The following is a 24744-nucleotide window of genomic DNA, read 5'->3' on the forward strand; positions in this document are numbered from 1 at the left end:
AATCTGCAAACGCTTTGGTTTTGAGATACCGGTGTTAAAGTTTTTTTCGCATAGCACCTTCCCTTCACAAAATATTTAACTTGAATTGTCATAGATCTTCCGATTTAAAGTTTTCATCTTGTGATGTGCTTGTTTTGTATGCAAATCTATAGGGTGATATTTTTTCTGGAAGGGTACCTGCTTCTTTCCACCAGAACTATTTTTTGGTGAAGCACTGATTCTATAGAAAAATGTGAAAAGAAACTCTGGTCTAGTACAACACTTTTGGGTTTGTTGTAGTTTTGTCGTATCTGCTATCGATTTCGAAAAAAAATTCAAACGGCTCTCTGGTAATTCTCAGGAAAATCCAAGTTATTATAAAAATCCAGTTAGTTCGGCCATATTTTTAGGAACAGCAAGTACAGTTTTCTGCAACTAATCGTTGAGGGAAAGATCGAAGGACGAAGAGGCGTCGGGCGTAAAAGATTCTCTTGGCTGCGAAATCTACGCCAGTGGTTTGATATAAGAGAGGACAGTACGATCATCCATTTGGCACGAGACAGAGAGGAATTCCAGTTGATGGTCGCCAACCTCCGTTGAGGAGACGGCACTTAAAGAAGAAGAAGAAGAAGTTAGTTATCTGTGATAAATAAATTAATTATAACTTATGGTAGATACTCATCAACAAATTCTGTAGCGAAGATTAATAAAGATTCGATAAACTAATAAATATAAGCATCACTAAAAAGTATGACTATACAAACAAAGCGTTTGCGGGCTCATGTTTATGGGACTTTATTCTTTAAAATTATTCAAGGAATATTTTCCTTCGTAACTCTGTTATAGGAAAACCCAGTGTAAGGTGAGAACAATCAAATTGGTAATAAAAAAAATATTTTGAGTGATTAAATTCCAACTTCGTTATCAAACCTCCTTTCGTCACATTACAGATATGAGTAAACGTTGTTGTGAAAAAAATGTTTTTTTTGGAGAACAACCCCCCCCCAGGGTAGGGGGAAGATCTCCGTCCTTGGTTTTCAGATTCCTCGGCATTGCTCGTTGCGAGGCGTATACCTGAAAACCGAGTTGTGATCTTTCGAATTATTATGTCTGGTGCTCCAATATTTTTTTCTCTTGATATTTTTGGGCGCCCCTGCAGACCTTGCGCCCGTGGCAAGTGCCACCTTTGCCACGCCCTAGATACGGTACTGACTGTGATATGGTGGAGTTGGTGTGTCTTGACTTGACAAAGGCCTTTGACACTGTCGACCATGGTGTGTTACTCGATAAATTGCCCAATTATGGAGTGAGAGGAGTGGCTAATCAACTGGTTGCCTCTTACTTGTCTGATAGGGAGCAGGTAGTCACTTGGCTAGAACGCAGATCAGAATCGAGAGTTATTAGGCGAGGCGTCCCGCAGGGTTCAGTGCTTGGACCGATCTTGTTTTTGGTGTATATCAACGACTTGATGTGTGGTATAGATACATATAGAGGCACTATTTATGCTGATGACATTTCAATAGTGGTGAGAGGGAGAAGTATCTGTGACATCCGAGAACGTGTGAAACAGGTGCTGGAGGACATTACAAATTGGTTTCAAGCTAATAAATTGAAAGTAAATGAGAGCAAAACTCAAAACCTGTGGCTTTCACATTCGGTACCTGTAGCACAACCCATTAAGTTTCTCGGGGTCCATATGGAGAGTAACCTAGGTTGGAAAACTAATATTGATGCACTGACATCAAGACTATCTGTTGCAGTGTTTTCAATAAGAAGAATGAAAATGTGTGCTTCCATTGGCGTAGCTCGTCAGGCATATTTCTCGAATTTTTATTCGGTGGTTTACCAGGGTATCCTCTTCTGGGGAGCGTCATCTGAAGCGTTGAGAGTATTTCGCCTTCAAAAAAGAGCAATAAGAGCCCTCTATGACCTTGGCCCTAGAGATGGATGCAGACAAACTTTCATAGAAAAGGAGATTCTAACTGTGCAAAGCATGTATATTCTGCCTTGTCTCAAATATGTCCATGAAAACGTCCACCTATTTCCCAAGAATTCGGACAGGCACTTCTACAACAAACGAAACAGGGAGGCCTTGGAGACGCCTTTCCATAGCCTGGCATCTGCTCAGAAATTTGTTGACCACTGGGGTCCTATTTTCTACAATATCGTTCCAGATCATATAAAATCCCTGGATGATAGACGATTTAAAGCAGAAGTAAAGAAACCGCTGCTGAGAATAGCAGTGTACGAGGTGACCGAACTTTTTGAGAAAAATATTTTTTTTAAATAAAATTTATGCCGATGTTTGTGGAATATGTCAATGTTCAAATTGTCATTTACACTTATATTTATTTGGTAGTAGAATTGACGTTTCCTGTATGTTTATATGGTGAATAAATAAATATTATTATTATTGAAAATTTGGTTTCCTGGGTAGGAACCATTGCTCTTTTGTTCTAAAATGTTGTCAGCGCTTTGGTGTTGCCGCTTATATCAAAAAGTACTAATTATTTCAAATAGAACACTCTGTATATTATTATTTTTTTCGGTTTGAAGTAGCCTCTTGATTTATTTATGTATTACCTCTCTAGCGGTTTTTGAGTAATTGAGTGATTTATTTATTTTTTTTGCAAAACTGCTTCAATTAATATTCATCACTTCGGTACTTGGAATCCTAGAAAACTGAAATTTCGGGTATGGACTACCAGTATCCCGTGTATCATTAACGTATAATAAAATACGTCCCTAATCATACAGGGTTGTTAGAAATCACAAGCTTCAACGAGTCATACTCAAATGATTTTTTTTTTTAATGGAATGACCGTCATATCATAAGATGTATTGAAAAAAAAATAAATTTCCTTTCAGATGTTGCTATACCTAAATTGTAAGGTTTCCTAACGAAATCAAGTTTTCATTCCGATGGTAATATTAATATTAAGCTACATTATTTGTAGAGGAACCTCTGATCTTGCCCTTGGTTATGATATTTACTGGATACAAATGATTTTTCGAAAATGGTTGGAATTTTGTTTTGGATCTGAAATTGTTAAAATTATTAATAATATAATATTAATTTTCGAATCTTTTCCAGAATATGAGCAAAGAAGTTTTGATAAAATCATTCTCCGTTTTGATTCTGGTTCCCTTGTTCTTTTACTTGTTCATCATTGTGGGTCAGATGCCCAGAGATGAGGTGATAATGAGAAAGTCATTTCTTCAAGATTCCAAGAACTGAATAATCGAATGAATTTTGTTTTCAGAGTGAAAATCTATACCGAGATCTATGCAATTGTCCCTGGTTTCTATGGAACAAATCGAATAAGTCGCTTTATTTGATGTTCTTAATGAATACTAAAGATCCTTTGGTTCTCAGTTCTTTGAATTTGGTGTTGGATGAAGCCATCTTAGTGAGGGTGAGTGATAAGAAGTTACGTATTATACAAGGTGTCTCGAAAGGAAAATTATATTTAAAAAAGCAATTGAAAAAAAATATTTCGTATGTCGAAAAAAGTTTTATAAATTATGAATATAAACTATAAAAATTGGAATTTACTTCTTAAAAATAATATCGTTCAAATGTCTAGCTTTCCAATATTCATTCAATCTAACACTAAAATTCCTGATGCCTATGACTTATTAGCAAGTATGCCCTGTGATGGCTTCTATAAGATCTAGTAAAAAGAAATCCTTCATTTTTCTTGAAAAAGAAAACTTCAATTACCTCAATTAAAATGATTCGATTTGGGTCAAATATGCACCGTTTTGTTAGATAACTTGTTGCCATTTCAAACGTCATATCATTATAAATCTCTCATAGAAGCCCCCGTCCCTGTTGGCAAAAAATTGAGACAGTCATTTTCCACAATTCTCTGTTGAAACGAATTTTCTACCAGCAAAATTGTTCGCTATGAACAGGAACAGTTGGTAATCACTTGGTGAAAGATTCCGGCCATAAAGTGAATGCATAAGAACCTCTCAACCAAGCTCCCGAAGCTTCTGGCGAGTCACCATCGATGTGTAAGCTAAGGCCTGGCGCTCACCTAATGGAACACAATCTCAGAGGAAAGAAAAGATCGAGGTGCCCTTAGAAGTAAATAGCGTTGTATTGTAATCAATTGCAACAATATGATGATAAAGTGAGATAGGAAAACAACAAACCTGCAAAATTGACAACTAGAGGGAGAGTAAACATTTCAGTGGCGTAGTCAATGGTTCCTTAATAAGGATTAATATTACAAAAATCCATATTGAACTATAATACAGAATAGAAATATTTCAAAATGAAAACTAGCTAGTTTCATTTTTTCTTTAAGAAGTAATGAGATATTTCAGTAGATATCTTATGAACACAGTAAATAAACTGTCGTAAAATACAATGTTTTTAATCAGTTGGTAGAAAATTGTAACAATAAAGGAATATTATCAGAGGAAATGGGAGATGATTCCCCAATATTTGGAAACTGCAGCTATCCTAGTGCACCTGAGGATTCGAAAAAAGCATCGCAATTAAGTGTTTAGCTAAAGTGGAATAACCTCAGATGAAAAAATAATTTCTTTCCTCTAAGGGAATAACCTATTTTTCCTGAAGTTTTCTCTGCATATTTCTTTGTAAAACACGAAAAAGTGCCCATTCACAATATTTCTGATATAAACCCATGTCAATGAAGAAATAATAATGCACATATTTATTGGTTTATTATATAACTTTACCTTACGTTCACATATGCTTGGGTATAAAAACAAAAAAAAGTAGTTTTCAAACATATAATTATTTATAAAATTTTGAGATATATACAACACAACACAGTAGACAAATGTTAGCATTGAATTAAGTTTTCGATATCTTACAAATACTACTCCATAGACGAGATATATTCTACGCCTATGGACTCAAAACGTGAACTAACCTATGATAGGTTAGGTTTTCATTTCCGGATTTTTTACACAGTATACATGTTTTTCGAGGTTTTACCATGATTAAAATTAACAATATGTAACTTAAAATTCACAAACTTGTATAAAATAACGCCGATTACAAACGTGAAATTAAAATGAACCCTTAACGTCGCTCTAGTTGTCACGTGCAATAACAACAACAGAACCGTGTTGCCAAATCCACACAATATTCGCAAAACATCTATGCCACAGAACGGAGAAAAGTTTACTTCTTCCTCAGAATGGCAACGCAGTACATTATAAGTGTTTGTAAACAAAAATGTTATAGCGATGTCAACAAATGCTATAAGGCACCTCTATCTTTTCTTTCCTCTGTCATGAACGGGTTGGTCAGAGAATGTTGACCAATCGTTCACTTATCTCCGGTTGGGATGTTCTTTTAACCCCTGGAAGAGCGGCTTTCCAGAGGTCTCGGAGAATTAATAATTATGTAAGTTTACCAAAGATTTTATACGTAAGTCCGGTCTGTCGCTTCAATGGACAGGTCTTATTAGTTGAATTTTCTTCTCTAGGGACTGGATTAGTTTATTGGGTCAATGAAAATCGATTTAAATTTTAAATTAAATATAATAAAGAAAAATAAAAACAACCAAAGTTACAATATCCCTTGAAATGTTGACTCAACGGCCAAAATTTTATAAAACAAAAAAATGTCTCAAATAATCTGTTATTCAAACAAACGAAACAATATATAAACTTTGAATTTGGGAGAATCGGGACTACTCAAATAAACTTATTTTCATTAAAAAAAAACATTCAAACATCAACAAATGAACCAAAAATTAGATAGCCACAAAAGACTTGCCCTTATCCCGCGATGCTAGGTGAATATTTTAGGCCCTGCCTAAACCTAGTTTTAATTCTTTTCAAACTGTTCACTCGAAAACGTGTAATTCCTTATATAACACTTCACTCCCGATCCGCGAACTCCGATCTAACCTAATTTATTCCAAAGAGATTCAAAAAAACAAATTCTAACTTTATCCCAAAAAAAAAATAATAATCCCTAATTTTCTATTTCTGACCTAATTTCAACCGTTCTTTGAGTTAAAACAATTCCTTCTTCCAAAAAAACTTAAAATTCCTTTAACTCTCTATCATCTACTAAATTTCCTTTATTCTTGATTCAACCTTTCAAAAAAATTACTCTGATCTTCAAAAGAAATTGTTTTAATCTAAGTCCGGTTTCGCGACCGACGTTCTAATTCTCAACCTTTCTCCATAGGAGACCCTAACCTAACCTAACCTAACTCTTTTCCTCCACAAAAATCGTAACCTCGTACTTCTCTTAAGACCGCCCCAACAATTCCACAAGATACCACGCCAATTAGATCATTGGTTAAAAGATTTTTTATCCTTCTTCATTTTTCGCCAACAGACCTTCAACCTCAGTTCAAACTAGATTTTTATGCAGTCTCAGCAAGAACCATACTTCGATTTTGCCTACAGCCGGACGGATTTTCTGCTGTGTCAATGTGACCAAAAAGCATTTACTGAACTCAGATAAGCCAAGATTTCCCCGTATCTAAATGGATCCTTCTTATCCGTGAAAGATATATCGATTTCACCAACGTAGTGTCGAGACGTCTGGAGACGGTAACTAAGAAAAGCATTGATTGGAAAACAAAACATCCTTATGCTAAGATAAGATCAGTTTACATAAGGCGGGATCACTCTTTGAATTTAACGTATTTCCTCGGCATAATAATTCTAATAATTTCGATAATTTTCAAATATCCGCTTTACTACATCACACCCTTATCCGAAAAAGTTGTGGCATCGGATGCCATAACTTTTCCCTTACTTTCATCCTTATTAATTTAATAGTCCTTCCTCTCCAAAAATCACAATAACTGTAACTCCTATATCAAAATGATACTGGCTCAAAGTAATTTAAATTTTTCATTCTTAAACTAAAAACTCATCATTATCCAATATCAAACTGCTTACTAACAGATACAAAATAAAACAAAAACCTATTAACCAAACTTTTCAGAAGCTAATCATAAAGAGAAACTATATCATCTCTACCTACCCTAAGGTCTTAAAGTCTATGGTGGTATGTTTTCCGACATTATTCAATAATTCATATCAAATATTATTTACTCAAATAAAATGAAAAAGATAAAATCCAAATCCTAATATGTAATAAAACAAAAAAAATCAAAAACAATCAAATCAATTCGAAATATTTTTCTCTTATGCACTTCACTAACTCCTGCATGGAGTTTGTTCACTTTTCGGGATTTCAAAATTTCACTATCGCGGCACTTTCTGGTTCCATTATACTGCTTCATAGGATTGTCTGGTGGAATGGTACTATATTTCTTCTTCGGATCTCATCTTCGTCACGGAAATAACCTTTTACTTCGACATCCATCAAAGTTCTGGTGATCTGCTCTTCTTCTGCTTGATGACGATTCATTTCTCTCATAGGACTTATACTTCATAGACTGGCTAGCTTTATTTTTCCATACAAACTTTCAAATAAGGACTGTCGGTCATATAATTCCAAGGCCATATTTAATCATGCGAAATACAACGTTGAATACCATTGAAGTCCATTCATGAATACTCGACTATCGGTGAGGGAGCCATTTCTCCCAAATCAAACATACTCGTCGTCCAACGACGTCTACTGTACTGCTAAACCATTAGCATACTTCTACCATTTACATCATCTTGGTTTCAAGATTCAGGATTCTCTGAGCATCTTCTTTATCCTCAGTTCCATTGTAATCCCATCTTCTTCTTCCTCCATAATGTAATCTTCTTCAGTCAACATATCTTCTTCCTCGTCTTCTTCTCAGCTTTTCTCTAAAGCTCCTCTTTATCTAAGGCCCATTGATTGATCAACTCTCTAACCAGTTTATCGAAAAGGTGATCGTCACTTCTCAGGTAATATTCAGTAATAATCCACATTGATCTGTATTGTCTGACGTCATGATAGCATTTCAGTTTTGGACATCAACACACATGATTGGAAGTAAGGTTATTCCGTTAACTCGGATTCGATCCATACATCTTCCTGAAGTTACTTCCATCTTTCGTTGTAGACTCTTGAATTTGCAATTTTCCATAAAATATTACAAAACAAAACAAAATCTGTGCATTATTTCGCTCTAACTAAATATCATTATATCCCTTAAAATTTCATAATCAATCAAAAAAAATTTAAAAAAATCTCAAACCAACTAATTATATGAACATAACCACCATAAACGTTCATTAAATTTACCAAAAAAAAAAAAATTATTCCATATATTTCACTGTCAAACCCTTGGGTTGAATGTCTCCTTTATATTGTCTCAAATTATCTATTCTGATTTCCAAATAAAAAAAACTATTGCATTGAACAAATCATTAAAAATCTTTAAACAGTTACTCTCTTCTACTATTCATCTCAATCATCTGAGGAAATTGTTTGATAATAATCTTATCATTATCATAAAAACTTAAAGAGCGTTCGGCTGCTGAAGGCCACTTCTATAAACTAATCGGTAATAGAAGAGGGGTGAGGATGTCGTCTCAACGACAACTATCATCACCCAGCCGAAGCCCGAACATGCCCACTCTATAGCGCCCAAAATCTCCAAATTTGAAGATTTCTGTACGCATATACAAAGTATATGCGTACTTTATTATCATTTTGAGCAATTTGTTGCCTCTAAGCCGAAAAATATAAAGCATGGTTAAGACCAATTCAAGTCATCTTGTGTCCGAGACCAAAGACACAAGAATCAGGGCATGGAAACTTTTTCTTCAGGTCGAAAAGGTTCAAAAAGACCCCATCATCCTTTTTCATACAAGACGATGTCACAATCAATAGTATTTAAGTCAAATCCAGTATATTCATCAAAAATCCGATATCCCTTACTTTTATATATATATATGCCTCTCATATTATTTTTCATTTTAAATTTCTCATCAAAATTTTAAAAAGTCTCATTATCCTCAAATCTAATATAATCAATTCATTCTTCTTACTTTATTCTATCGTCATTCCAAATTTTTAATATCCGTTTACTTATTATTCCATAGAAATATTACGCTATAAATCCGCCTTACTTTATTCTGTCGTTGTTCAAAATATTTAATACTCATTTACTTTTTATCTCAAAGAAAAGGTTACACTATAAATCCGCTTTACTTTATTCTGTCGTCGCCGTCGTTCCAAATATGTGATACTCACTTCCAAAATAAACTGTTGAATATAACCAAAAAAAAAAATCTTTTTTTTTTTCTAAAAGAAAAATAAAACATCCATATCCCAAAATGGGAGCCTATATCCGGTAGAGTGGCTTCCTTGGAAGAAGGAGCCACTAGAATCTCACGTTGGGCAGGGTCGACTCAATTCCCTGAGGGACCTGTGTCCCACGTTACCAGTCAAAATTTCGAAATTGAAAGCAAACTCGGTTTTATATCATCCAAAAATTGCAAAAAAAAAAAAAAAATTATCTTATCTCCCGAACAGCCTACACTACACCTAACCTACAATTTATTAACTCTTCACTATTTATAAAAATGGAATTCAAAAACAAAATAAATCAACGTAAAATTGGCAACTCTCTATATACCTCACTTCTACTAGTTCTTACTAAATATCCTGAGTTCCGCATAATTCTAGAATGATTTAAGTACAATGTTTCCCAAAAACTGAAACTGTAGTTATAATCCGAAATACCTATTTTCCCTCTTTCTTTGTGTTCAAAATCAAACTATTTATCTACTTCATTGTCTTTTCAAGCCTTTCACTGTCAAAACTAAAAAAGTCCTTATTCATTTTTCCTGGAGTCAACTTTTTCCTAAACTCAAAATATTCGTATTCAGAATCATCTCAATAAAATCCTAAAATGAAAAAAACCACTAATGTTTCCTCATACAAAACTTTTATTGAAATTCCAAAACCTACTCAAAAAAAACTATCATCATTACTCCTTAAGTGTCTTGATTCCATAAATTGATTCCTTAAATAATTTTATAATACCCAAATTACTTATATGTCTCTTCAAGTATTTTGAGAATCAAACTACAAACTATCATAAATCCCAAAAAAACTTATTCTGATTTCACTTCGCTATACTTCCCAAGTTCCCTAATCTGAAATAAAATTAATCAAATTTTACCAATATTATCAATTATTTTACGCAATTATCAAAAATTTCCAAAAAAAAACAAATTTTCCATAATTCGTCAAACCTATAAAAAAACACCAAAATTTCCATTACTCATCCAAAATGTCGAAAATTTACCAAAATATGAATAATCTATATTACAATGGATTTATCTGTATGTACCGTTATCTATTAATCCCAACCCCATCGATCCGGTGGGCGACGTACTCTAGTCGATCTACCTAGAGGGATTTCTTCCTCCTCTATTTCCTCATTTTCAAATTGCGCTCGATTCAACCTCATAATCATCCTCATCGGCGAAAATTTTCGTATCTCAGTCCGTTCATCATCAGATTCAGTCTCGCTACCGTCCGTATCTAATTTCTCAGAACCGTCGGATTCTTCTATATCAATCCCAAACTCTCGATTTCTCGCAGTATACGGTTTCAACCTATCTACATGAACGACTTGTTCCTCTCTACCCCCACATTTCCTAATTCTATAGGTCATCGGACCAAGCAATTCCACAATCCTACAAGGTCCTACCCAAGGTTCCATTAACTTTTTTGATATACCCTGATTCGCCGATATTTTTTTCAAATAAACTAATTCCCCTACGTCAAATTGAGGATCCACTGTATTTTTGTCAAATTTCTCAACCCTATAAGATTTTACCTTTTTTATTGGCTCAGTTGATTCCCGAGATTTCGTACTTGTAATATTTTGCTTCGAAATTTTTCCTTTTCCACGGATTTTTTTCTCATCTCTTTCTGTCATCCCTATCGTTTCGTCAACGCTTATTTCTTCAATATCGCTATCTGATTGATTAATCTCTTCTCGTTTTGAAAAACCCTTTGTTTCAAATTCCGCTATATTTTCCACTTGAATGCCTATATCTCTCATCGCCAAATTTCTTTTCTCCTCGTAATTTTCCGTTTGAGTACCGACCTCCGTCTTTACCTGCAATTTCTCTCTTTCACCTTGTTTTTCCAAACTAACCTGCCTAACCCTGAAGTGATTAACTTGTATTTCCTCTTTCTTCTCCTCTGTATATCTATCCCCTGTATATATACCTTCATTCAAATCTTTATTCAGAAATTTAAACTCTCTTCCCCACATAATTACCGATGGTTCGTGTTCATACTTAATATGCGCTTGATTTTCCTTAAGAAAATCCCTACCTAGTATTATATCAACGTTTCCTAATGTTTCATCATCCACTAATATGACCGTACAATCTATCTTCAATCCTTCTCCTATTGGACTCACCGCAATATTCGCCGTACCCCAGGTACTTACATTATGACCTGATACGCTTGTTAAATCACAGTCAACACCGTATTCATTGACCTCATCTCTTGAAATCAATCCTCTTTTTACGAGAGACACCGCTGCCCCTGTATCTATCAAACAAACACCTATCTTTCCGTTGATACTTAATTTTATCAAATGTGGTACGTCATGCATTCCTGCCGAATTTACTTCCGGAATAACCAGGACCGTACGTTCCCTAATTTCTCTTCTAGGTAGCCGCATTTTTGGAGAACGCAATCCGTTCTGAGTATCGACATCCTTATTACACGTATTTACCGGCAATTTCTCTTTCTCGCTTAGTTTCTCCGACCTAACTCGATTTACACGATTCTCTTCAAATTTTCCCCATGATCCCATATTGCTTGTTCCCTGATTACACGATTCAACTTCCTTTCTCATCTCTATAGTCTTTTTCGTCTTTTCGAATGGCAAATTTATTTTTCGTGAAAAATCTCTATTAATATGTATCGTCCCAATGTCAAAATCCTTTCGTCCTCCTGGTTCTATCTCACGATCATTCCTAGCACATTCCGTTACCCAGCGCCCCGGCTGATTATCGATAGTTCGCACTCCTTGAGTTTTATGTATCGCTCTCGCATTATTCCTACATTCCCTTGCGAAATGACCTGATTGACCACACGAAAAACAAATATTCTCAACTTTTTGTCCTCTTTTTCCACCACTTAATCCAGTATTCCTACAATTTTTCGCAATATGTCCTTTCTTCTCGCATAATTGGCAAAATATTTCACATTCAATTACCGATATTTTTGAATTAAATGACCTGTATCCCTGAATAATTCTATTTTTCATTTCATGTAATTTTACCAATTCTTCCGCTTTCTCTAAATCCAAATTTTTTTCTAGTAACAAAAACATACCAACCTCTCTCATAATATCTTTTCGAAGTCCCATTTTAAATTGATTTAAAATCAAATTCCTATTTATCTTTCTAATACCCAATTCTTCCTCTTTCGTCGCTCCTACCAAATCTTCAGTTAATAATTCCGCGCCTATTGTTCTTAATCTGGTACAAAATGAAGATACATCCTCATCTTGTCCTTGTATACATCTACTCAAATTCCACTGACATTCTCCCGGTAATTTTTGCGACGTAAATTTTTCAGTTAGTCTCAATTTTAATTCTGCATAAGTCAATAAATTTAAAGTAACATCTGATTTAAAATAGCTGTATGCTTCGCCTACTAATTTTAGTTTCAACAGAGTGAGGGTTTCGTCCTCACTCCATCCTTCTAATTTTGCCCTTAATCCTAATTCATCAAAATATCTCAAAGCTCCTTTTCCTGAAAAATTTTCCAAGGTAGTCAACATCATTCCTAGCGAATAACATTGCATATTTACTATTGCCGGATTCACAGGTGGATTTCCGCCTGGCGCGTTAACTGAAGTAGCGCTATTAACAGTACCAGATAGAGGAGGTGTAATCGACATTTTCAATTAAATTTGAATATCAAAAAAAAAAAATAATAAAAATGATACAACCAATACAATATTTTACCTTCACCCTTATATATTTGGTATCCCACGTTGATCAACTGTCTGATCTTTTCCTGAAAATCCCTAAATTTCTTTCTAACACCGAAAACTAGTAAATTCCAAAACTAGCACAAATCTGTCTACTTGAAACTCTTTTTCAAATTTTGAAAATTGGAAAATGGATCAAAACTTACTTAAAAATAATTTTGTGAGAAAAATCACTTCAATTAAAAATATCTCAAAACAAATACCTCTAATTAATTATGAAAATTATTTTTTCACTTCTACTTCTAGATTTAGAAAATTAACGTTCAACGAAAAATTAACTAAGTATAATTCAGGCCCAACAGCTGATTTTCTCCAACTTCCTAAATAACATACCTAAATATAAAAAAATCAGAATCCGACACACTCCTCCACCTCAACAAAATTAAATGTTTTCACCCCTGATAAAAACAACAATACACTCAAAATAATTCAAATTCCAAAATATCGATCATACACAAAGAATACAAGGTCTATTCATCCAAAAGTCTCCCAATTCAACAGTTTCTTTCTCAAACTTTACTCTAATACTTCAATGTTATCAATCCTCAAAATTTCAACTACCAAAAATTACTTTTTTGAAAAATATCCGATCCCAGACAGCAAAAAAATTCAAATATTATCTTTTAAGCTATCACCAATTTGTCATATTATCCCAGAGAAATAAAAATCAACTAATATCCCACCGCTGTCACCAATTTGTCATGAACGGGTTGGTCAGAGAATGTTGACCAATCGTTCACTTATCTCCGGTTGGGATGTTCTTTTAACCCCTGGAAGAGCGGCTTTCCAGAGGTCTCGGAGAATTAATAATTATGTAAGTTTACCAAAGATTTTATACGTAAGTCCGGTCTGTCGCTTCAATGGACAGGTCTTATTAGTTGAATTTTCTTCTCTAGGGACTGGATTAGTTTATTGGGTCAATGAAAATCGATTTAAATTTTAAATTAAATATAATAAAGAAAAATAAAAACAACCAAAGTTACAATATCCCTTGAAATGTTGACTCAACGGCCAAAATTTTATAAAACAAAAAAATGTCTCAAATAATCTGTTATTCAAACAAACGAAACAATATATAAACTTTGAATTTGGGAGAATCGGGACTACTCAAATAAACTTATTTTCATTAAAAAAAAACATTCAAACATCAACAAATGAACCAAAAATTAGATAGCCACAAAAGACTTGCCCTTATCCCGCGATGCTAGGTGAATATTTTAGGCCCTGCCTAAACCTAGTTTTAATTCTTTTCAAACTGTTCACTCGAAAACGTGTAATTCCTTATATAACACTTCACTCCCGATCCGCGAACTCCGATCTAACCTAATTTATTCCAAAGAGATTCAAAAAAACAAATTCTAACTTTATCCCAAAAAAAAAATAATAATCCCTAATTTTCTATTTCTGACCTAATTTCAACCGTTCTTAGAGTTAAAACAATTCCTTCTTCCAAAAAAACTTAAAATTCCTTTAACTCTCTATCATCTACTAAATTTCCTTTATTCTTGATTCAACCTTTCAAAAAAATTACTCTGATCTTCAAAAGAAATTGTTTTAATCTAAGTCCGGTTTCGCGACCGACGTTCTAATTCTCAACCTTTCTCCATAGGAGACCCTAACCTAACCTAACCTAACTCTTTTCCTCCACAAAAATCGTAACCTCGTACTTCTCTTAAGACCGCCCCAACAATTCCACAAGATACCACGCCAATTAGATCATTGGTTAAAAGATTTTTTATCCTTCTTCATTTTTCGCCAACAGACCTTCAACCTCAGTTCAAACTAGATTTTTATGCAGTCTCAGCAAGAACCATACTTCGATTTTGCCTACAGCCGGACGGATTTTCTGCTGTGTCAATGTGACCAAAAAGCATTTACTGAACTCAGATAAGCCAAGATTTCCCCGTATCTAAATGGATCCTTCTTATCCGTGAAAGATATATCGATTTCACCAACGTAGTGTCGAGACGTCTGGAGACGGTAACTAAGAAAAGCATTGATTGGAAAACAAAACATCCTTATGCTAAGATAAGATCAGTTTACATAAGGCGCGATCACTCTTTGAATTTAACGTATTTCCTCGGCATAATAATTCTAATAATTTCGATAATTTTCAAATATCCGCTTTACTACACCTCTGAGAACACAATTCTTTTACAATTGGCCAAAGCTGGCCGCTTCTGGGCGATTGCTTCCTTCAGACGGCCCAATTGTTGACAGTACAGTTCCGAGTTAACAGTTTTGCCCATCCCATTAAACACGTAACGAAACCGTTTCAAAAGGTCGATATTTTTGCGATTCGCGGATGGAAATTCAGTCCATGAGGATTTTTCGCGTTAACTTGTGGTACCCATACATCGAGCTTGTTCTTGAGACCAGCCTTATGCAAATGGTTCTAAATGTTTTTTTTTTGTGATCTTTAGCTCTTGGGCACTTGGAACAGTGCTTATATGATGGTCGGACTCGACAATGTCCATGATTTTAACGACATTTTCGACAATTTGCCTTTCAGTGCGTGGAGCATATTTGACATCGAAATTACCGGAACGGAATAGACGAAACCAAAATTACGCGTGATTGGATAATAAGGACCATAAACAAACATATAGCGTCCTGATATAGCTTCATAAAGTACTGATAGAGATAAAGCAAGGAGTAAACAAGGATGAAATTATGTTCGCCTTCTTGCATTGTTTACCCTCTAGCTACAGTAGCGTCTCCTATTTATCCTTTTCCTCTGGACACTTTATCAACACTTCTACCATAATAGATTCTTCTCCTTATCTCTACCCTCCATATTTCCATCCTTAATATTGGAGTCAATACTCTGAACTGCACGATTGCCCATGGGCAATTTCGTATTTGATAGCAGATCATTGTATATTAGAGACTCACTTTGCTCGCAGAAGGAGCTCCGCCCCTTTGACCCCATCACTATGCCAAGAAAAAAAATTTTTTCGGACACCCAGGATCGTGAGCTGATTTTAATTATCCACCTGGTATACTCGTTTGATTCTAGGAGGGGTACTAGTACCATGACTTTTTACAAAATATTGTTGTTACTGGTTTTTATGAATTTTTTTATTTAGTTAAAATAAAATTGAAGTCCATAAAATCTATGAATCTTATCTAATGTGTAAATATGCTTTCGAAATAAAAAACATAACTAGTTACTTCCATATAAACTTTTTATTCGGGTTAATTAAGTCTTATCATCAATCGGTCGTGTTTTTTATCAATTGTGATTAACTTTGACAATCTCCATTTTTATTCATCAGCAATATTATTAATCAATCTTCTCTTCATCTGACTCGCAATAATTAAGATTAATTACACATAAGAGTGACTTTATAATTTCCATCTAAATATTTGGTAGGAGCCCAATTTTTACACATAGTACATTCTATCCACAATAAATAAACTTTACTATTTTGATGTTGAATCCATTGTCTCTTGGTCGAGAATTTTAATTTGAATCATAACAAATTAGGCAGTAGGTACCATTTCAGATCCTAACCGCTGTCACTCTCGTTCCTAATCCTGATATTTTTCTTCACTTTCCTCCTTGCTTTTACCATTTACTTTTCTTGAATCTTTGATTTTTCTGTTTCTGTCATTGTAATGCCTTCATCAGTTTGTCTTTTTTTTCTGCATGTTCTTTAGCCAATCCATTTTTTCTAGCATATTATTATATCTGTTTAAATAGTCGTCTGTCGTAAACGTCATTTTCTAGAAGTCAATGTAAGGTCATGCGGAAAATTCAATTTTTTTTGCCACAGTTTTAACAAATTTTCCGTCGTTAGTAACATCAGGGGAAGTTTGACGTAACAATTGTCTACGAGGTCTAACCTCTTTCTGTCTTATAGTTTCGCATCTTTAGAATGAAAAAAAAAGGTGTCATGAAAATTTTAGATAAGATTGAAGGCGATTGGGTTAAGTTTTTCCGCGGAACAACCAGCCCCGCCAGAAAGGAACTTATGACCCCAAATTACTCTAATATAAGAACATTGACATACTGGCAAACTAACAAAACCAATTGAAACAATACTAAAGCAATGAGATTCCTTACTTATGTAACAACAATTTGGAAAATTTACGCATGAATAGGTTCATAATTAACAAAGGTAGACCAAATAGTTCAAACATGAAAACTGACACTTACGTGACGTTTCGAGAGCACGTGCACACAGCCACTCAACCACCGTCACCAGAGTAATAAATAACTGCCAAATTGGCGCTCCACTTGGTGCTTTAGAAACATATTTTGCATATCTTGCTATCTTTTTTCGTTACAAAGTTATTTCCATCGGAACACCTTACCCCGGGAACTTCCAGCCCCGCTCTCCTTTACTTATTATTCACTCAATCTATAGTATAGCGAATATCAATAAAAATATTCGATAAACTGGTATGTATTATCATTCAAAAAAATAGGACTACAAGAAACACCATGTATCTCGAAAAAAAAGCGTTTGTTTTTCTTGAAATTATCGAAGGAATCTCTCATTTTCCTCAATATTTCCAATTCAGGAATACCCTGTATAAATTACATATATTTTGTTAAATTATTGGTCACAAAACCCCCAATTTTTTTCTAGAGCTCAAGCAATGGATTGCCCGAAATTTTTTTTCCAACTACCGCCTTGTTTCCGTTTATAGTGCAACACATCTGTTAAAAAAAACAACTTCAAGGTCAGTTACCCATCTATAGATTTCAGGTTTGAAAACTCGTACGTACTCCACCATAATCCAAACTTGCAACTTCCAACATTCAGTCTACCTAAGATCCTTGAAATAAAACTGAAGTAAACACAAATTTGAGCGCCTGAACAACGCAAGTAGTTTTCTGTGAATCCCCACAATTGCTTTCTTCAATTCGAATAAATAGGTAATCTCTGATAAATTAGATAAGATAAAATACGATTATAAATGTGCCTTCTTACTCAATTGTTCCAGAAGAAAAACTGATAACATAGAAATTCAACATGGCGAACCTTGTTTTCATTAGTTTGCTGATATTTGTAATTGTATTTGTATTGATACAAATTGCCATCGCTTCACCGATTGAAGCTCCCAAACCAGTGAAAGTGGGCAATCCTGGCCAATATGGCTATTGCTACTATCCTTACGTCAATGTAAGGGGGACTTGTGTCAAACTATTCCCTTGATTTGGGAAAAGGTGAGATTTTATTTTCTATCTACTTTTATGATACGTAAAAGATTAGGGGACATGATTGATTTAATAACTAGATTATCGCAAATGGGTATCGTGAATGAGAAAGAAGCACAATAAATAATATTGTATTTAGTAGGTACTGTCATACATTAAACATTTAAATTTTTCCGATCTTACAATATTCTAGAAATTTTATTTCATCAAACTCAAACTGAATTTTTAACTCATAAAATGTTTGGATGTGTTTTTGCACTGATAATAGCAATGCTGAAAAAAAGCTTTAACATTTTAAAAAATAAATTGTTAAAATTTCAGGGGTGGTTTGAATAGCTATATGACCAATAGCAGTGACCAATAATTGTTCGTCTAGTCTAGAGTTTCGTCGCATACTACAAGAGCTATTCGCAAATTTAAAAAACCGGATGCTATATCGCTTTGATCTTCCTAGAATCCAGAACATGATCCATAGATTTTAAAGGGATAAATCATATTTATAATGATTCCCATGAATATAGGATATACAAGGAGTATTTTCAAGTTTTTTTTTAAATTGATATTTGGAATCTACATATAAGAATAAGTGAACTTGTAAAAATTTTGGATCAAAAATCGTTCCGCTGAAGAACACTACCAGCTCGAAACTTCTATTGAGAGATATCGCAAAAAACGTTGCTGGATCACATTCGTTGATTATACATTTTGATTATAGCAAATAAAAATTCATTGTGTGTAACCAGGAATATAAACTGAAATTAGAATTCGTCAAATTTTAATTTATGGCAATTTGTTAGATCGCTCTAAATATAAATTTTTTCTGTAGAGTAAGATATTAATTAAATTCAGGATATTCTCAATAAAACTACCTGTTTGAATCTTTTATCGGTTTATAAGGTACGATTTCATTGAACATTTGGATTTTTGGGTAGGAACCACTGCTCTGTCGCTTTTGTCGCAACAACAACAAAAAATACTACGATCTTCGATATTTCGAATGAAACACCCTGTAAATCATTACTTTTTTCGGTTTGCTGTAGCCTCTAGAGTATTTATGTATAAACTCCTATTTTCCCTATATCTAGCGGTTTCCGAGTAATTAAATTATTTTCTTCTTTTCTGTGCAAAACATAGTTTCAATAAAAGATTAATCACTTCGGTACTTGGAACCCAAGGAAGCTGAAATTTCTGGTATGGATTACCAACATCCTGTGTATCATTTACGTCGCTTATCATAAAGGGTTTTACCAAATCACAGGTTTCAACAACTCAAATTGTAAAGAGTGCAATTTTTCAAATGTAATGACAGAAAATTAAATTTCCTCTCAGACGATTTAACATGTTCATATACCTACCTAAATTGTAAGGTTTCCTAATTCAGCGATTTGTTCAAAATTTAGTACGTTTTATTTCACGCTGAAGACCATCGAGTTATTCAAGGTTTTCACTATTGTTCATTTAAAGAACTTGATCATTGCGGAAACTCATTTTTATAAATTTTTTGGAATGAAAAAAAAAATCAGATGATTTTTTTTTAAGAATAAATATATGCATGATATAAGTTTCCCAACAAACATTTATTTTCTTATGAATTTTCACATAACAATATTATGCATTAAGTCTTGTTCGAAGGCTGAAAATGCGTTTTTTCTGAAATTAAAAATGAAGACTTTAACACGTAATTTGAATTCTTGCATGTGGTAGAAAAGACGGTAAATCATAAGAACGTTTGAGATTGCTTTACTCAACCTGAAAAGTAGTGAGATCTCATAAACGTCACGTGGTATAAACCCTCCTTAAAAGTAAATTTTCATCACGATGGCAATATTAAGATACATTCATTTTAGATATCCATGAAATGTCATTGGACAAGTAAATCATGATAATTTGACTATCGGCATCGCTTATTTTAAAACATTGTTGAACACTATAACGAATATTTCATGGAAAAACGATTCAAATGGAAGGCAATAAGTGATATACAGAAGTTATGATGAAATTGTTTATTTTTCGCGGATAAATACGATCAAATTTTAGTGAGAACGTGCCTCGGAATGTGCAGAATGTTTAATGAGATGTATCCTGACTTAGAACTAAGGAACAAAAGGTAATTTATACGACTGCGGAATAATTGCATCAGTAATGTTAAAAAAATCACAGAACTGAGGATTAATTTTCATGGAGTGATGGATGATGATCAATCGATGACCAGAAAAATAAAAATGAAATTGAAATAACTGTCCTAAATTATCACCAGTCACTTCCAAACATTTCAACATGCGAATGTTCACAGGGCCGGCGCGAGTACATTTTGGCGCCTTCAACAAATGAAAAGTATCAATAACAACATAAACTCCCTCGTAATCACCCTTTCCACCCACAAAAAAAAACAGCACTTGCTCCGATGCTGATACAGAACTTACTTATTCCGTGAGTAAAAAAAAATAAATTCTAGTGTAAGAAGAACATCCTTGATCGAATTTCTACCACTCTCGTTTTCACGAAATGAAAATGATGTAGATTTAAAATAAGAATTAAACAGACCAAGGAACAGTTGTTTGAAAGTTCCTACCATAATGTTTCCTTTCGAGCTCTTCGATCAATCAATCGATCAATTTATTCATCACATACATCACATAATATATGTATATTCATCGTCAAAGTTTACATATACATAAACATACATATGAGGGACTAATGAATATTCAAAAAATGGAGAAAACCAAGTAAAATGGTTTTCTGTGAAAACATATATCAAATAAAGAGGAGCAGCAATACACAGTCTAAGCAAGAATGCTTGTATACTGCCATATCCTGAATGAATTATGAATTCTCTTAAATTAAATCCAATGCTCACTTTTGCGAAAACAAAAAAAACAACTCGAATAAAAAAAACAAAAAAAACTATATCGAGAAAAAATGATATGTATATCATTGAACATTTATTGAGATATTATACAATATTCAAACAATTGAAAGAAGACTTTCAAATATGGGAATCTAAATTCTGCTGACATACCAGTCAAACAAAAATTTTTAAATTGATTATTCTTCCAATTATTAAGATTTCTCTTGCCTTTTTTTGTACCATGAATATTTTCACTATCAATAGCTTCATCACTCGTAGGCATTCCGATTACAACAATGCTATTAATTGCACATGAGTACGCCGTCAATAATAATATTCCACATAACCTATATTGAAGTTGTCAAAGGTCATCTTCGGTCAGTATAAGAACAATACATGTTCTGGACTTTTTTATAAATAAATAATAACAGTACTTTATTGCATATGCAACTGGCCATCGACCAAGGGTCCTTCAGCCTGTATTTTAACAATTTTTGGTACATTGAATTTGTTTAAGGTAAAAGGTTATTATTATTTCATTTTTTTCATATCAAACTTTTGATCTTTGCTATAAGTGGGAGTTCTGGATGTTTTCTCTTAGATGTATTCCTTCTGTCTTCCTGGTATTGAGAAATCACTTCATCCAACTGGAGTACCTATTATAGAATGCCTTATTCAGTCTGCTCATTCTTATCTCAATAGGTTCTATTCTGGTATTCAGATAAAGTAGACTGTTTGGAGGATTATGAAGTGGATTTCTAGGATGTCTCATTCGGGTTATGGTTCTCAATGCGGTGGTTTCTGCTACTGTGAGATTTTTAATTGCTGGAGGCTTGCAGTTGGCAAACACTGGGTGTGCGTATTCTAATAAAGGTCTACAGATTGTTTTATATATTATCGATGCACTTTTGATGTTAATGCCTTGCTTTCTGTAAACTAATTTGGAAAAATATTTGGCTCTTGATATTGTTTTTCTCTTCATCAACTTGGTGTGTAGGTTGAAGTTCAATTTACAATCAATGTTCATTCCAAGGTATTTGATTGCAGGTACAGGTTTTATGCTTTTTCCATTAATCTTCAAAGTTGGTGATGCAGGAGAGATTTTGTGGTCGAAAATTATAAACTGCGACTTGTCTGGATTAATCTTCATTCTCCATTTCCGGAACCAGTTGGAGAGTTCATCAAGGAGTTCTTGAAGCTTCTGTGTGCAAGTTTTTAATGTTTTTGCATGGGATACCAGAGTTGTGTCGTCTGCAAATTGCAAAATGTAAAGGGAGTTCATATTTTCTCGGATGATATCATGGCAAAAGAAATTGAAGAGTAGTGTCGAAAGAGGAGAACCTTGAGGAGTGCCTTGCTCAGGTAGAAAGTAAAAGGACGTAAATAATCCAACTTTGACAGCCAATGTCCTGCCCTCCAGGAAGTGCTTACACAGTTTAATGAGATGGGGTAGGAGGTTGATTTTATGCAACTTGTAGAGTAGTCCTCTATGCCATATACAGTCGAAGGCTTTTTGTATATCAAGACTCAATACTGCAGACTTCATTTTCTTTAATGTTGAGTTCTGTATATTGGATGTGAGAATGGTGAGAGGGTGGTATGTAGATCTTTTGTTCCTGAATCCAAATTGGCACTGCGGTATATGTTGTTCGATATCAGTTGAAAGAATTGACCTGATTATTTTTTCATAAAGTTTTCCAAGTACAGGTAATAAGGTAATGGGTCTGTAATTCTCAAATCTCTGTCTGTCCATATTGGCCTTGGGAATATTAATGATGTGTCCTGTTTTCCATATAGCAGGGAATATGCACTCATTCAAGCAGAATTCGTAAATTTTTATAAGATGTTTATGCACCGTATCATCTAGTTTCTTCAGAACAATCCATGGAATATTATCATCGCCTGGAGAGCTGTTTTTTGAACTATGTAGTAGTTGGTAGTAGTCTTCTTCTTCTATTGATATTGGTTCCACACTGTCATCTTGTCTTCTGAAATAACTATCATACCATTCATCTATTTGAGCTCTATTGCTGCTATCAAAGAGGTTGTCGTCGGTAAATTTATATCTTTTTTTGTAGTGTTCTGCAAATAATTGTGCCTTCTCTTGATCTGATTTATATTCTCTGCCATTCTTGATCATTATAGGTAAAGTGAACTTTTTTATATTTTCTACAGGAAAACATAAAAAAATCCATGTACATTTCTTGAACAGTCTCATTAGATTAGATTAGGTTTAATTAAGGATATTAGGGAATTTAATAAACGGACTCATACTGTTGCTAATCTTCTGGTAACTTTTACAAGCTCGAGAGATGGCAGCTTTAATGTTACCACTGCAGGGCCGTCGCTAGCCAAACTGCCGCCCTAGGCAGAGACCCAATTTGCCGCCCTAGGTAGAGACTTATTTTGCCGGCTTTAAAAACTTACTCTGCAGAATGCTAAAAATTAATATGGGATAATCGAGGTCCAGCGCCTGCTCAAGCGTTTCTACCGTTCTATTTTTTATGGATTCAAATTTTAATCCAATAGATGATTCAGGATAAGTGGAATGTAATAAACAATAAACGTGCTCAACTGAATTCTAATGAATAAATGATAAAATATATGAATTGAGTTCAGGTTTCAGATCCTTCGTTTTTTTCTTTGATATGATGAATATTTATTCACGATGCAAATATGTTTAAGATCAGTAAATTTGATGAAAAAAAATCATCAGTGAAATTCGTTTAAATAAAAAAAAAATATTTAAATCGTTCTTCCAGGAAATGTAGATAATTAGATAATATCGCCCTCCATTATTTGCCGCCCCTCTAGAGTGGGCCCTGCAGTTTCAGGTTTCTAGCTCAGTTTCGATTTCAGAAAAAGCTTGAAAATTTGTTTTTATTTTTGTTTAAGATTATCGAGTAAAACAATCGGATGATGCGAATGAACCATTATTCAATTCGAATGCGACCACGCCCAACACTAGTTAATTTGATATAAAAAATGAAGAATATTATAAAATAATGGAATGTCGTATGAAATAAAAAAACTTTTCATATTACTTGAGAAGTATCAGTTGGAAGTGATGAAATGGAATCGTTTTCTTATATTTTGCATTCTCTTCTTAGGAATCAACATTCTGATTAGGGAATTGGAAAGGAAATAATCCAGAACCCCAAGTGGCCATAAAATTCGGCCACGTAAAGGGAACGCCGACAAGCCTGATGAGTGCATGTGTTTTTTTAGCGTCAATAACTCGTAAACAGCACTATGAGGGTATCACGCCACATCTGGATATTTATGAGTATAATATATAATGCGGACCTTTTACAGTTTTTGATGTTATTTAAATTTGTCGGTATTCCTTCCTGTTGTTGGAGACTGAATTAAATCTCATTTGGTACTTTGAATTTCTACACATGTGATTTTTGTTGATCAAAATTGAAATGCCGCCCTTGAATTTTGCCGCCCTAGGCGACCGTTCATTTTTTTAATTATATTCTATTTAATTTTTCAGATTGCAAAGACCACCGTCTCCCTATTGACTGTATTGCAGGAGTTGACTTCATAAGGCTTTTTCCATTGAAAGAATATTTAATTGAACTATGCCCATAACATATAATCTTATATAATCCAAATGAATGCACAAAAATACATGATAAAACATCTAAGCAATTTGTCACTATACTATGTCAATCTTGTTTCTTTATTATAGTTATAGGTATAGCACTATACTCAGATAAATGTTTTTAGAATTATAGAAATAGGAAATAAACTACTTTATTTTTTTCCTTCAATGGGGATTGAACTAAACTAACATCTTTTCTTCACCA

General features: G+C 33.9%; 1 long non-coding RNA gene across 1 annotated transcript; it reads left to right on the forward strand.

The window, feature by feature from the left end:
* Positions 1-17645: 17645 nt before the first annotated feature.
* LOC123670912 lies at positions 17646-24708 on the forward strand. The gene is made up of 3 exons (XR_006746018.1): positions 17646-17799; positions 17868-18090; positions 24429-24708. It is a non-coding gene; the product is annotated as an uncharacterized LOC123670912 (long non-coding RNA).
* Positions 24709-24744: the final 36 nt, after the last annotated feature.

This window comes from Harmonia axyridis, chromosome 1 (genome assembly GCF_914767665.1).
Source record: "Harmonia axyridis chromosome 1, icHarAxyr1.1, whole genome shotgun sequence".
In the NCBI taxonomy this organism is placed as follows: domain Eukaryota; kingdom Metazoa; phylum Arthropoda; class Insecta; order Coleoptera; family Coccinellidae; genus Harmonia; species Harmonia axyridis.